Below are 16,627 nucleotides of genomic sequence, written 5' to 3'. Positions count from 1 at the left end.
TAAATTTTAAATTAAACAAAGAATCATTTAGCACATATATATATAGGTTAAAGAAAATTTATTCACATTGCTATAACCAAGAAATTTTGTTTTTTTAAAAAAGGAATATTATATATAAAGATTTATAAAAAATATTAATAATATTAATAGAATTCTTAAAAATGAAGAAAGATTGTAAATTCTAAATTCTTAATAAAAAAAAACTTAACAGTCAATATATATAATATATAATATATACATAACATACATACTTCTATAATCTTAAGTCTTTCTTTAATAAATATCATATTATATACTATATTATATATATTTCATATAATCATTATACAACTGCGATGTTATCAGTTTCCCTCAATTTATATAATATCTGTTACATTATTACATAATATTATTACATAATATCTATTTATCAATCCTTTCAATTGCATTTTATTACTGCGTGTATTCAGTTCAAATAAGATAGCGAATATAATGAATGCGTTATATATAATGATCGAGCCATTGCAAGGTTATATAATTATATGGAATAATCATGAAGTTTTTCTTTTCATTAAATTATGATTATTCAATTTTTTTGCTTTCTTGTTATATTAATATCAAAAAACTACAAGGTCATGATATAACTAAATACCTCTAGTACAGTGATGCATTATTAGTAGAATGGAGCATTCTCGATTGTCACGATTGATTAACTTTATTCTTTAAATTAATTTTTTTAGAACGAAAATAAATAAGAAAAGAATTTTAGATATTTAATTTCGAAAAAAAGTTTGCTTTAATTTAATCTTTTTAATTAGTCAGTAGTTTATAAAGCTAATGAAATTGCGAATGAGAAAAATTACAATATTGTTATAATAAAATGCCTCATTTTCTATTATCAATCTCTCGCGACTATGACAACAAATGATAAAACTCATTTGACATTATAACATTAAACGTACGCTATCATTAATGTACGTGTCATTAATGAATAATCATCTAGTATTATCATAATTTATTTAATAAATCAATAACAAAGATACAACATAATAATTCAATAATCAAATTGACACACAAATTGGTTGTGTTGCGATGAGCATCTCCATCTAGCATTTATGATTCGAACTTGTCGATTTCTATGGTGCCCCAAGATACATTAGTTGTATCAGTCCCATATCAGCTGTACCAGTTCTCCTGCAACATAATTAACTGTTGGTTATAATCTTGGACATATGTACAGAGTTATCTATCTATTTTTTAAGTACAATCTGGATTGAACACAATTAAATTAAAACTTTTTATATATTGCAGTTATATTTAAATTTAAATTAAATCTACATAAAAAATTTACTAATTAAAACATGTTAAAGTAATATTTCATAATTTCTTATATTAATAATAATATAATTGCGCTGCATTTCTATAATGATTCGATATTTATGGTAACGCAATACTATAGACAATAATTCTTTAATATAAGAATAATTAGACAACAATAACAATATTATGTTTAAAAATTTCGAAAAGATTTGTAAATGAATTGAATTATCGATCTTACTTTATTCTTTTCTTCTTTCCCGAATAAACTGCCCTTCACTCATCGCTGGAGGGTGAATAGGGACAGAATTAAAGATGGCGGTACTTTTTCCATTGTTTTATTCTCTAACGGTCTCCCCACCTTCACGGCTTCGATGCTTTTCTTTCAGAAGGTGGATTATATTGGTGGGGACGAAAAATGGCCGAGAATATTTTCAACGGAGATAGAGGCGGCTGTCGCCGTTATCGAAAAATCTCGCCGAAAAATGTTCTCTAATATGTTGTCTCTGAAAAAAAATTATAAATTGCGTTTATAAATTTTATCTACAAAATAGTTATAAGTTTAATTTTTTAATTTTATTAATTTTTTATTAATGTTCAAGTAATTAAGTATTAATTAGTGTAAATAATTTGATTATACATTATTAGATATTATTTTTTTATTATTAGAGGAAAAAGCTATATTAGAATTAAAATTTTAGATTTTGAAACATATTTTATACAAAATTATCATACATTAAAATATCATCGTTGCGTTTAAATAATTTTTCTTTTTTATTCTCCCAGGCGTATTGACCGAACAGCATTGTGGCGTTTTCTACAGGTTCAAGAGGAGAAGTTGTTTTCGAGTTTTTGTTTTTATTGGGTGAGAGAGATGCGGAAGACAGGAGAGAGAAGAGCAAGCTGAGATCAAGGAAAAAGGAAGTAAGAATAGATGGGGTATCGGAGGGGAGGAAAGTAAGGGGAGCAAACCGCGTGGGCGAGGGAAAAGTTCGTGAGTGGGAAGGAAAGATAAACAAGAGTGAGGCGAAAGAGGGATAAGGTTAGTAATGCGAGAGATATGCAAGAAATCGCGAGTCGTCTCTGTTTATCTGTTTTCTGCAAGAAAATCTTTTTCTTTCTTTTCGCGTCGGAACCAAATGCAAAAAGTTGACTCGTACGAGAACAACGGAGAATATATATAAAAGAATACCAATCGGCCATGTTCTTTCTTCTGTGTTTCTTTGGAGGTTTTCGTCCGGCATAAATTTTTCCTAAATTTTTCACTCGTACCAAGAGAGCGAGGAATCTTACACAGTACATGTTTTCAAACAATACTTTTTGGAATTTATATTAGATATATATATATATATGAAGTAATAGTAATATTTGAGTCTCAAATGACTATTGCATCCATTCCTAATGTTTTATACGAAATGATTATGTCTAAACGCATTTAGTTATCCAACAAGATATTAACAAGTTATTATTGTGTGTTTTATAATTAAATTAATAAATTTGAGTTTTTGTTAGTTTTATTCATTTTATTCGATTATTCGTTTAATTATGAAATTATTAATTCATTAAATAGAAACAAATGTTTACAACTGGACAAACATCTTTAAACGTATTTAATCCTTTAATATGAAATAGTAGTAGCAAGCTACTATTGTGAATTTTTATAATAGCATAAATTTGTTTCTAAAAAGACATCTGAAAACTTGTTAGAAAATAAGCGTTGCAACACTGTTTTCGAAAAAAATACTGCTCTTTGACATCGAAAATAAAAAAGCTTTCTGGCTGGCGATTTTCTTATGAAATCATAACTGATTGCAGCTAGAATTTATCAGTTTAATGTATTACTTAGTTTATGTAATGTATTAATCAGTTTCGTTGCTGAGAAGAGAGAATCATAATAACGATTTTTATTATTCTTTTTACAATTATCAAATTATTAAGCAAGAGACGCATTGACGTTAAGTTTATGCGCAACAAAATTCGCTCTATTTGCTTCAGTTTAATTGCTGAGGAAAATGTGAGTTGAGTCATTAACTTGCGACTATAAGATGACCCAACTCACATCTTCTTTAGCAACTAAACTGATTAAATTTTAGCTATAATTAAACTTAGGTTTGCATTTCATAAGAAAATTGCTTTTAATTATTGTCTTCTGTAGCTTAATGAAGATAATATAACGCAAAGTTCAAATGCGTAAAACATCCGAGTCATCAAAGAAAAAATTTCCTAATTGAATTTATCAAATTTGTTTACAAAAGATTTCATATAAAAAATTGGAACCAACTTGTAATTTTATAAAAATGAGAAAAGTAATTTACAAAAATAAAAAGTATCAGTCGTTTAAAAACTAACACAAGCTTATAATCAACAAATTCTAACTACTATTGAAAATTAACTTATTTAGTGCTAATTATCTAATTATCTTAATTAAGTTAATTATCAGTAAAAATTAATATAATTATTATACTAAATGAAATTTAATGTGTGAAATAGTATAATAATAATGATTTATTAAATTCTTATTCTTTTTAACTGACAACACTTAACTTTAAAAATAGTTTTAATATTGAGATACATATAACAGCATCGTTCTGTATAGTGATCTCAAAATCAACTAACATACAAATACTTGACACGCCTAGATTGCAAAAAATATTTACGATCTAGAAGATTAAAAACAATGAAAAAACTTACTACTTAGCACTATTTTTATCAAATACAAGGAAAAATTGTTTAAGTTGCTTGATAATTACTTCATATAATACATACATATGCATATATATATATATATATATATATATATATATATAAAATATATACATATATATATATATATATATATATATATATATCAGTAATTAATTAATATAATATATATATGTATGTATATTTATTCATATTATTTTGTGGGAATTATTGTTTCAATTTATAAAATAAATGAAAAATACTTTTATTTCTCAGTAATTAATTAAAATAATTGAGCTTGATTATAGTTAGGGTTGTCATCCATCTTTTCCCCGGACACTGTCCTCTTTTTTAGGGCGTCCGTGGACATCCGGGGGGATTTTTTGAAAGCGTCCGGAGAGGGTTTCAAGAAATCTTCTAAATATTTTGTTTTGATTCCTCTCGCATTACTCTGCATTACCAAATAGCATAGATATCACATAAAAGAGTTAAAATTTTTTAATTTTAATACCTAATAAAACTTAAACTAAATCTATAATAAAACTTTTTATTTTATCAAAATAGTCTGTATTTATTTAGTATTCAGTTGAAATTTCTCTTTGCTCTGAATGCTAATAAACAATTAAATGTTAAATAATGATTTATTTACTGTTCTAATCAATTTTATTAATTTAAGCGCATTTTTGTCCGGGGTTGCAACCGAAATGTCCGGGGTTTTTGGCTTGTAAGTCGTAGTTTTGAAAATTGTAATATGGTAACCGTAATTATAGTAGAAATATTGTGGAAGTATAAATAAGATAACGAACATCAACGATCGAGCATATAAATAAGGCACTATAAAATCTGACATTATTGGAAAATTACATGTCGGTCTAATCAATCGATGTTAATCAACGTAAATAACTAAGGATATAATTAAGAATACACGATGACGTAAAATTTAATTTAAATATAACAAAAAACTTCTGTCACGCGGTAGAATAAAATCTATAAAAAAAATATAAATATAAATATTAATAATATTAATAATATAATCATAAAAAGTTGGTATTTTAGATAAAAAATTGTTTAGAATTTTTCAAGATACATATGTTATAGAAGGGCGAAAATACATTTCGGAAGATACTAGGCGGCATCCTCTAGATTAAAGAGGGGCATTCGAATTTAGATAATTTGACGATCATGTTAATGAGACGAAACGCGCGATTACGCGAAACGAGCCGAAGGCTTTCCGAGCGCGCGGCTGGAATTTAATTAATTCGCGCATCAAGTCGCTCGATCCGCGATCGAGGGGATATTAAATTACGGTTGCGGGTAAACGGGTGTACTACGCGACATGACACAAATACGAAACGCTACATCTGGGATCGGTTGGCGAGCGTGATTTTCCAGCAGGCATAAGATTCGATCGTTTCCGATCATAAACCCCGCATTTACATCTGAATTATTCGAGCTGAATTATTCGAAAAATGCTATTTGATTTAACTTAATCTGAGTAACTTCTCAACTACTTATCTTGAGAACTTATGCTATTAATATGATTAATACATCAAAAATATAATATATAATAATTATTAAATATAATATAAAAAATAACAATATTTGTGAATATATATAAAAATAATACATGAGAAAAAATATATATGTAGTAAATAATAATAATATACAAGATAATCCTGTATATATATATATATATATATATATATATATACATATACATATATATATATATATATATATATATATATATATATATACAAGATAATCCTGGAATTTTGATTTAAATTCCAGGAATTTATCCGAAATTTAAAAATATTTGGCGTCAATGGCAAATTCGTGAGTTATGAAAAAAATTTCAAGGTTTATTTAAATTTAATATATTTATTAATTTGTGTTCGTACGTGTTCACAAAGTAATCAATTCGCGGAAGTGTATATTTCTCAAGCTCACGGCGGATTAAGAATACATCCTGATGATTATAACTACTACTTTTATGATGGCATATGTTACGAACGTGACATTGAATTGCGCACGTCAGACAATTCATTATTTCTCTCGTCGAGTAATTGCCCGACTCTTTTGAAGGACGTTCAGATACAAAACTAAATCTGATCGCGGACGCGCGTGGAATTCCATGTGTACGTTTCGTTCGAGCATATGTGGTTGTAATGTGGTTGTAATGTCGACCTTGTGTAACCAGTATGCAAATCTTACCTGATCAAAATGTCTGAAAAAAGACCCACTTCCGAGGGTCGACACATCACGCAGCTGCTCCGCGGAAGAGCTCTTTGTTCCGCGTCCTTTCCCCTTCCCCTCTGCACTTAGAATACTTTGGACATCTTTAAATTGTGTAATAATATCCGGATATCATTTCATTTATTAATGTATATAGCACAAATGGCGTTTCTATGATCACGTCTATGATATCGCTCACTATCGTCGTTATTAATTATGTATGCTCGTTGTGGATGTTATTATGCCGTAGCGCGTTTCAGAGATAATGCTCGATAGATATAAATATTACATTGATTAGATTGTACAACAGAGACTTTGAATCGTTCGTATTACGTGTAGAGTTGCATGCGAGGAAAGTGGAATAAACCTAATAGCCTGGCTATTACTCGTTGATCACTTTATACAAATAATTGGATATACAATCCTATAAAATCGGATATTTTATCTCGTAACGTCGCAGACTCAAAAGACACTCAATCGCGGAGATTGGGTTGGGTACGTAACGGCAAACTCGATATCCCTTTTGCATGCGAGAGCTATAGATCGAAATAGTTTTTCAATTTTCACGGGCGATTGGTCACCCTCCGATCGCAATTTTCCCGTCGCTTAGCTTCTCGATTATCTGCCGATCGCCTGCACCGTGATGGAAGCACGCCGCGAGACTAAAGACGAGAAAAAGGTCTACTGTTCCTACACTCGCATTAAGAGACATTTGCATTCCGCAGTATGATAATGAATTATTCGATACAATTACAAGTCTCGTACAACCAGTTACCATCGCACGTATCATTGCAATAAGCCGATTTCAATTCAAATTAATGTTATTGATATGACGTCATTATGCTAAAACATGACACTTCATCTTTTGATTTGCGTTGTTCAACACAATACTCATTGTTCCGGTTTTTATAATTATATTTTATTTTGGAGAAAAGAACTTAGAGAGAGAAAGAGAGAGAGAGAGAGAGAGAGAGAGAGAGAGAGAGAGAGCGTTTCGATTCGTCAGTTAAATTTTTGCGATTGCCACAAAAATTGCTTGTTATCGGAACTCTAAGATTATTCTCTCGTGAATATAATTATTACGTAAATATAATTATAATATACGATGACAATGATTAATCGATTAGTCTTGTAAAAAAAGGTTATAAATCTCTCGCTATTCCGCGTTTGCGAAACGGAGGGATGGGCGAAGATCTCGTCCTTTTGATAATGTCTTGAAAGAGACAATAGTCGGCTGGATAAATTATGACGTCATAAGGCAAGGCAGAGGGCAAAAACAAAAGATGACGATGCGGCGTCACTGGGAAAATAATAAAGACTTTTTGATTGTACCATAAATTTAAGAACTTTTGTTTTTACGTCGTTTGAGATCGTAATGAAATTAATGATTTTGCACTGGTCAGAATTTTGTTCGTCTTTTTTGTGTTTTTCTTTTTTTGCGATCATCCATTTGAGAATTAATGATTTCGTAGCATTGCAAAAAAAAAAAAATAAAAAATTAATTGAATAAAGAACAAATAAGATTAAATAAGGATGTTTTTATTTAGGAAATGTAATCTAAATTTATACAAAATAAATTATTTTGAAAAAAAAAATTATATTCTACATATAATTTATAAGTATATTAGTAATTTATAAATATATTATTCAAAGACTTTTATTAACGCACTTTTTTGATAGAAGTGAAGTAAATGTTTATTTCGTGCAACGTCACTGCGAGCGCAGAAATAAAATATTTCTCAGAAGTCTGATAATTTCTTACCCTAGAGGTTACTGGGGCAAAAGGGCGAGAGGGGTCGATGCAAAGGGGACGGAAGCGGAAGAGAAAGGGTTGAAAATTGGACTATCGTAAAACAGGTTTTGCAACTCGGACACCCGGAAGCCTTTTTGGTCAGCATTTTTACGAATTTCTAATCAGCAGTTCTTTCAGGGGTTGTACAAAGCGGCCTGCGTCGTTTGCGTCGCTTATAAAACACGGCTTAGAAGATCCCAATTCTTCCATACAATTCTTCCATAAACATGATATATTATTGGAGTGTAAATGTAGCGAGAAAAAAAAATATAAATCATGCAAATATATTCTTTTAATAAATTTATCCACATACGCATATTTACTCACACATAATTTTCTGAAAGCACTTAAATAATCCCAAGGCAGAAGTATTTGAATTAAGTCTGTTTTTCTCCTTCAATCTTGCAAAATTACATCTTAGCTAAATATTTAATTATATAATTATATAATTATAGTCAAACAACGCAAAAAAATGATTTTAAGGAAATATTTTTAATTAAGAAGACGTTACTGCGCTTCGAGTAGCATCAGACACTTACGAGATATTACGCTCGTACATAGATCGCTACTAAAAAGTCGGTAGGTTTTAAGTATCGTACGCTACTTTTACGTTCTTCTAAAAAGTGTGAGTGATAAAGAGTGGCTCCGGAGGGCAGCCTCGTAAAGTCGCTGGAGAGTACGAATACAACAAGGGATGGGAAGGTTTAGGATCGGTCCAGTCATAAAAAGGCACGCGGAAGAGATCGAGAATATCTGCTGAAAATCTTTAGCCATTCGCCAGCAAGAAAACGGTGCAACCCTGTCTTATCGCCATTTTAAAATAAAAAAGTGAACTGTGTGAAAAAAAAAACACTTAACGTGACTTCTCGATAATAGAATGTCAGATCGAATTTCCAATAAGTTTTATTTGATAAAAGAATTTTCACTAGGATTTGATTAGGCTTTTAAGTCTCTTTTATTGTAAATTTAATACATCACTTGAAGCATTCACAATTTTTAATTTATTATTTTTTTAAATATGTTTAATTTTTATTAATTGTGATAATATATTTATAAAGTATGAATCATACTTTATCAACTTAATGAATACGTTGATATATCATCTCTCGATCAAGAGAAGTATCTACCATATTATATCTATCTAGCCCCACTGCACTCTCTACCCTTGCGATCTCCACCGCGAGCTGCGAGGGCAAACAAACCCCTAAAAATAATCACGAACCTCCCCACTACCGGGTCAACTCCCCTACTTCCACCAATCTTTCGCTTCTTTCTGAGCTTTTTGCTCCTTCCGCCTTGAGAGAAGACGAAGTTGGAGGTGGAGGTGATCCACCTCCTTCTCGAGCAGCCTGAGGGAAGAAAGACCGCGGATACCGCGTCGGAGGTGGTCGAGGAGGAAGAAGGGTAATGGCGAGGCGAGTCGGGAAAAGCGGGAAGAAAGAGCAAGGGACGACCACCTTCGCCTCTCTTTAGTATTTCAGATAAGAATAAAGTAAACGGCGAATGGGGTTGCCGGAGGGGTGGCTGCTGCAGCACTGGGAGCATCAGCGGGGAGACGGCCAGGGAGAGCTGTTACGGGCGGGAGGGAATGATGCTTCTCTCGGGTCGGACGTATCAAAGCGAAAGGGGAAAGGCAAAAAGTACGGCGATCGATGCTACCGGCCACGTGGAATACAATGAAGAGGTTCTACTTTGGATTTTTCGTTTTTTTTTTCGCATTGCGTAAGACACGCAGTTTCTCAAGGTGATCCCGAGTGATTAATGCTCTCTGAGTTTTCTGATTTATGCTAATGTCAATTAGCATAAAGTTGACATGATCAATGATATTTGATCGAATACATCATTCAAATGCAAATATATACTGAGAAGCTATTCAAAGCATATATTTGAGGAATTATCTCTCATATTTCTTATTACTTATTATGCATCTTCTAGCAAGATTACTTAAATAAACTTAATATAAATTATATAATGATAAAAATTATACAAAAAAATCATTATGCAAAAAAAATTCAAAAATATCTAATGCTATCATGATTACCACATTATCGAATGAGAAATATTTTAAAGAGAACTTTGTTTTATCATTTAAATAATTATTTGCGTTCGTAAAACTGCTTAAAATCTTGATTGACGTTTCGTTTCGTTTTTATTCTTCAATTACATCGCTGGAAAATAATATTTAATAACAATGAAGCGATAAGAGAGACAATTTTTGAAAAACAGACATATTTGGTGTGATGTTTGTGTGATGTTTAGAGACACTGGTTAACTTAATAGATGTATTATTCGATTATTTCAAGCAATATAACAACTGTATGCATAGTGAAACCTAAAATATCGAAGATTCTTTTCTTTTTTATAAAATGTACAATAGAACGGCGAAGAAGCAAGTCTCTATTTTACGATCGAACTATAGCATAATTACTTAATAATACGATCGAAGAAAAGTTCGTCTCGTTATAAGTTCGTCGTAATTTTCGTTACTGCTAACTGGAAAAAACGATGACCATCGTGTTTTTTTTATACCCCTTTCAATGGGCCGTCACCTCCCTCACTGCCGTCGCCACCCTCGTCGTCACCGCTCATGAGGTTGGTTGAGCATAATAGAGGCGAATGGGGCGGTGGGATGAATTTCCTAATTAAAACTCGCGCGAAACTATTTAAAACTTAAAAAGGAACGAAGCTAGACCCAAAGCAACTCGGGCCCCATTATCACCCACGCCGGAGGAACTTCGGCAAATTATAAATTTCATCGGACCTGCCTTGCTCCATGGCGAATCTCACCCTCCCTTCTTCTTTCACTTCTTTTTGCTCATTTATGTCCATTATTCTTGACTGTCTGGTCAATTGCGTGATTGGATATTACGTAAATGAAAATTAGTGCTTCTTTTATTGCTTTAAGTATGAGTAAATATTGATTAAAATGCAACTCAGAATTATTAATATTGATGTTAATGCATCTGTAAATATCTTTACGATGCAAAACTGTTGATATGAAATTATGTAGATTATTCATTTATGGAAATTGCAACATTCATGAAACTGCGTTTTTCGAAATTCCTCGTACACTTGAAACCTGTACGCAGTTGTATCGCATCTTTATTTTCGTAATTACTAATTAACCGAATTGGCGACTGTCAATCTTGATAATTGGAGCCATTTCGCTCCGAGAGCGTTCGATAGCACGGACGCGGCGGAAAATCGCTTAGCCTTTCGTGATAATTAGTCGCATTAAAGCCTCGCGTTGTTTCTCCTCCTTCTGCGTGGCGGCAATCGGTTAAGTACCTCGTTCCTTACCAATCCCCTTTATTTTCTTATATTTCTTTTCTCTCTGCTTTTCATGGTACAAACGTTTCTAGCCGAGACTTACTTTAACGGCCTCCGGCGTGCCGGTGCAATTAGACACGCCGCTTTTAAGCCGGGTCATAGATTTTTCCGCGTAGCTACCCTGCTTAAAGCCAGCAAATTTAAGGGCACTTTATACAAGCTGCTTGATGCATGTGTTTGTTGCAATTCTACGTAGGATTTACTCCAGCTTATTCTTTTCATTTTATTTTTCTACTCTATTTGTTGCAATTGCTTTTTAAGTTATTTTTTTATACGGTTATAGTTTTGTTTGATTAATATTTCTTGTTTTAGTTTTTAACGCAGTCATAATATTTTTCGGATGTGGGACTGTAGATCTCTGCTGTATCGATTTCTTGAAAATTGCCATTAGAGCCATCTACTACGTACTACCTGTACTTGAAACTCTGCCTTTACAAAACAGAATACATCGAATAAAATGATCCCCTTTTTATTAACAATAGGAAACTGGTAGATGGCAGCATAGAGAAAATTTCTGAACTTTGACCGGTGTCCATAGTCTGTTTTTATATTTAAGATCATCTTATGTAATTCAGCTTATATTCATATTGATTGGAACATTCTTATTGATTGGAATATAAGACGATCCTAAATATGAAAACTAACTGTGAATATTGTCCATAGGATGATATTCACATGATCTGATATGATCTTATATTTAAGATCGTTTTGAGCACGATTTTAAAATGTTATACTGTTTTATTCACTGAATAAAATCTTAATAATGTTTAATATCAAATTTAAAATGATCTTAAGATTGAATACGCACCGAATATTATCCTATATATAATCTGATTTTATAAAATTGTATTAAATACAATTTTGTTCATTAATCGTTTTATTAATTGAATGGAATCTTAAGATTATTTAACAATCGATCTAAGGTAAGGGTCTTAAGTCTTTACGACATGATGGGTCACTCAGTGATCCATTTTTCTCCGCTCAGTTTTTAATTATTTTGACGAATTTCTTGACATTAAGTTTTTTCATCGATTTTTTTAAATTTTTCGTAGATTCCCTGGTACATGAAGCATACATGAAGAAAAAAATAAACAACTTTAAGTTTTTATTTGTATAATTATACAAATATAATTATAAATAAACAAATAGTCAAAATTTTATGCATTTTACAAAGAAAAAATTCATTTTTTCTATTAAACTATTATCAATATCAAAATGGCAATTTAGGTATTTATTTAAAACATACATATACATATTTTAGAACATACATATTTTTTAGAATTTTTTAGAACTTTATCCGATTTTTTACTACGTTTGTTTTTTTTTATTACAAATTAATAATTTTTAAAAAATTTTTAAATTTTTAAAAAATATGGAAAAATTAATATTTTTTATTGTAAATCCAAATAAATTTAAGTATTTCTTACAATATATTCCGGGAATTTTTGGGGCATTAAATTCTAATTTAAAATCAGAATTTTTTAATTCTTTAACATCCAAGATGACAAAACCAGTATATAGTAGAAAAAAAAGTTTCATTATTTTGTTTTTTTGAGTTTTTTTTTAGTCATTCCGTTTGAACCTGAAATCAACATTTTCGCATACTGAAAGTCCAAAATAACGGATAAGAAAAAATAATTGCATTATTCTTCATCTTGTTTTGCAAATTTTTTTTTGCGAAATGTTAAATCAAAATTTTTGAAAACCAGAATGATTACAAGAAAATAACATTTATTGCATATATACATTTGTAATTATCGGTCTTAATCTTGTTCTTAGTGCCAGAAGAACAACGATGTAGCAAAATTCTATTTTCGTTTTGTGCATTTTTTTTCTTTTTTTATTTCGTATTTCTTTTATATTTTTCTTTAATCTAGTATTTTTTTGTTTTTGGATTGCTATATTAGTTTCGTCATCTTGGATTTTTGAAATTTAAAACTTTGACCTTAGATTCAAATTCAGCGAAAATCTTATATATTGATTTTCATATAAATTAAAAAATTTTTGGACTATTTTAAAATTCTGATCTTTGATGTGCAATCAGCGATCTGAAAAATATAAAGCTCCTCGAGTATAAAGTTTCAAAAAATCGATCTGATATCGAAAAATTCATGACATAAAGAATTAAGATCAGATTATGAATACAAATATGAACATATTATCGTAAATAATTTATATATAATAAATATATAAGAAAAGCAAAATACAGTTCAACTAAAGAATAAAGATAAAAATAAAATCCTTACGCATGATATTAATCAATGAATTTATACTTCTTAATTGAAAGAAATTATAAATTAATTACATTTATCTTTTAGTCACAATTGATTTTAAATAAAAATAAATCGTGAAATAATAAAATGTTTTGTTATAAATTACCTAAAGCTTAATTACGTAATTACTACAATATCAAACGAATTATTTTTCAAAGTAAGAGACTTTACTTTTGAGGCAAAGTACACAATACAGAAGTCTAAGAAGTAACAGATTTTAATTTATTAATTTATTAAATGTAATTATTAGATACAGTTATGCTATCCACTATCAAAAAAGATTTGTTTTGAAATTGTTTGTAAAAATGGCTAATGAAACATATGGCAAATGAAACATAGTACACAATTCGCGAAATTTAAACTGAGACTATATGGGGTTTATTTCTCCGATTAAATTAATCGGAATAAATATATTATGTATATATAAATATATTATCGGAATAATTATAATACGGCTACCTTTTAGTCGCAATGAATTTTTAAAAATGCTTTTACGCAGCATGTTAATTCGGCATTTTGCAATAAATGTTTGCAGTAATCCGTTCTATGGTACACTATATTATATTCATTCCCGATATAATATAGCCCAACGTTGATGCGATATAATTCATGATAACTTGATTACGTGCAGCAAGTAAATGCAATATTGCAAGAGCATCTCACATCGCATTCCGAAACGACGACGCTCGTGACATCATGTAAATTAATTGATTGATCAAAAGTGAGAAAGTGATTCCAATATTTCATGAAAAATCAAAAAATACGCATGCAGGATTCATCCCAGTCATCGGTAATGGCTTTCGCGTGATATTACTCGTGAGATTGTAGAAATTAATTAACGATTATAAATAGAAGTTAAACAAGAGGCGGTAGCGTTCACGGTCCTTTCGTTCAAAGTTCAAAGTGATTGTTTAGGTGAAAGTACGCTCCGAGCTAGAGTTTTCGGCGAGGAGACTCGAAGAGAGAGTGAGCCCCGGCAACCATTGCTAAGGGTTCTCATAAAAATCTCATCCCTCGTCTCCGTCTCACTCTCTCACTTTCCAGGCGAGCATCCTTCTTTCTCTGCCGTCCAACCCTCAGGCTCGCTCTTACTTGCTTCTCTAAGCACGGCTAATTCAAAATGGCGTCGCCGCCCCTATATCATTCGCAATCCTCTCTCGCCTCCGCCTCATCCTTCGTCCACCCCTTCGACCCTAGGCAAAACGGCGCGTCAGGGGTGGGGCCGCCGAACTATGGCGCTCCGTACACCCTACGCCGCGAGCACGTCTCGGAACTCGACCAACAAATTGAAATCCCGCATTTTCCATGGGCCTAAGCCTAGCCCTAGCCCTCGGCAACTTTGTACGGTTTATCGCAGGGCTTCTAACTCTCCGCCCGGCGATATTTTCAGATAAATTCGGAAAGATCGTTGGCGGTTCCGCCCGTTCTGGATGAGTAAGCGCCAAAGAAAGACCACGTTATTACATATATCAGGAAAATTGTTAAATAATGAATGTTAAAAATGTAAAAAATAAATGTTGCGAGAGAGAGAGAGAGAGAGAGAGAGAGAGAGAGAGAGAGAGAGAGAGAGAGAGAGGGAGGGAGGAAGATAAAGCAATCAATATAACTCAGCAAATATGTAAAATCTAGTCTGACATTGTCGTGATTAATTGATCCACTCTGTCCAAACTTAGTTCTTCCATTATTGTGAAATTAATATCTGCTTCATCATGTGCCTTAATAAGATGATATTGGAAGTGATCTTATGTCAGTATCTCGAATATGTATTATGAAATTATTCAATGAAGAAACAGAAATTGGAAGACATGCTAAAAATACTTCTATATGCTATAAATACTTCTTACTATTGTTATTTGAAAAATGAGGTGTAAGTCTGTTTTTATTCACCGTTCCTCCGGATGATACATAAATCGTTATATTTATTGGCAATAATGCATAATTGATTTTATCATATTAGCCCGATTAAGAGAAGCGCGGTGTTATCAGTGTGGGATAAATTATTCGGTATAGAACAAACAAGTAATAAATCTGAATATAATTAGCTCCGTCCAGTGAGGCAGTTAATAACGCGTGATCTATCAAAATTGCTCGTAAATGACGCAAAATTTGATGCGTGCAACCATGCGATTTATTCGTATTCGCAATATTCTTTACGAAGCACTAATTGAAATTCGTTCTCCTAATCTTGACTTATTAGATATGGCAATTTGTTAAGCATAATTAAATGTTTTCTCGAAAGAGCTTGAAGCAGTAGAAAATTTTCCGACGGACTGTTACGCGTCAACTGTCCGTTCAGGAAAACCGAGGTGAACGGAATTGGTTTGGCCGACACGAGGTGACAAAAGGGCGGCGGGGGAGGGGGCCTTGCGGGAGGAAGGCGGGGGAGGGAAGGGGAACGAGGGGGGAATAGTTCGGTGCGTCGGAATGCGAATTCGGACAACGAGGGGGGGTGAAAAGGGATGGCGAGGACGCTCGTTCGCGCATCCGTCCCGCAAATTTCGACGACCACCGAGATTTCGGTGTCGCCGTCCATATAATCGCCGAGTGCTCCGAATTCCGGTAGCGAGATAGTTAGGGCACTTGTGGCCTACGGCGAACTTTTGCACTTTCTTGCGATTTTTCTGTCTTTCTCCCCCCCCCCTTCCCCCCAGGGGTCGCGACCGGGCCGGCATATTTCGCGAAATTGCGACCGGGATTGCATTAAACCAATGGGGCGGCGGTCGACCGGACGTCGCGTGCCGCGCGGTGACGTCGGCGCGGTTTTCGCGACTCGCGGCGATTAATGCCGTCTGCCCGTCGCATCGAATTATAAAATCATAATGTCGATCTCGAATTCATGAGGTTTTGATAATCGCAGGATGACACGACGGGATTCGAAGTCCCCCTTTAAACCAAATTTCGCGCGGTAAACCGACGATTCTAGCAGCACTTTTGTTTCAAATCTTTTCTTTTGAGTCTTCAGATAGTGTATCTTATCGATATTGTTTCCGTCAATAATTTACACCGTCTTCGCCTCGTA

At 32.4% G+C, this 16,627-nt stretch overlaps 1 long non-coding RNA gene across 1 annotated transcript; it reads right to left on the bottom strand.

Moving 5' to 3' along the window:
* Positions 1–979: 979 nt before the first annotated feature.
* LOC105425607 (uncharacterized) lies at positions 980–6,865 on the bottom strand. The gene is made up of 3 exons (XR_967672.3): positions 6,193–6,865; positions 1,538–1,802; positions 980–1,173 (listed from the first exon to the last, which is right to left on the bottom strand). It is a non-coding gene; the product is annotated as an uncharacterized LOC105425607 (long non-coding RNA).
* Between the last annotated feature and the right edge of the window lie 9,762 nt (positions 6,866–16,627).

The sequence above is a fragment of the Pogonomyrmex barbatus genome, unplaced genomic scaffold (assembly GCF_055798465.1).
Source record: "Pogonomyrmex barbatus isolate J1 unplaced genomic scaffold, ASM5579846v1 scaffold12, whole genome shotgun sequence".
NCBI classification, from domain to species: domain Eukaryota; kingdom Metazoa; phylum Arthropoda; class Insecta; order Hymenoptera; family Formicidae; genus Pogonomyrmex; species Pogonomyrmex barbatus.
This window is presented reverse-complemented; position numbering and strand designations above follow the sequence as displayed.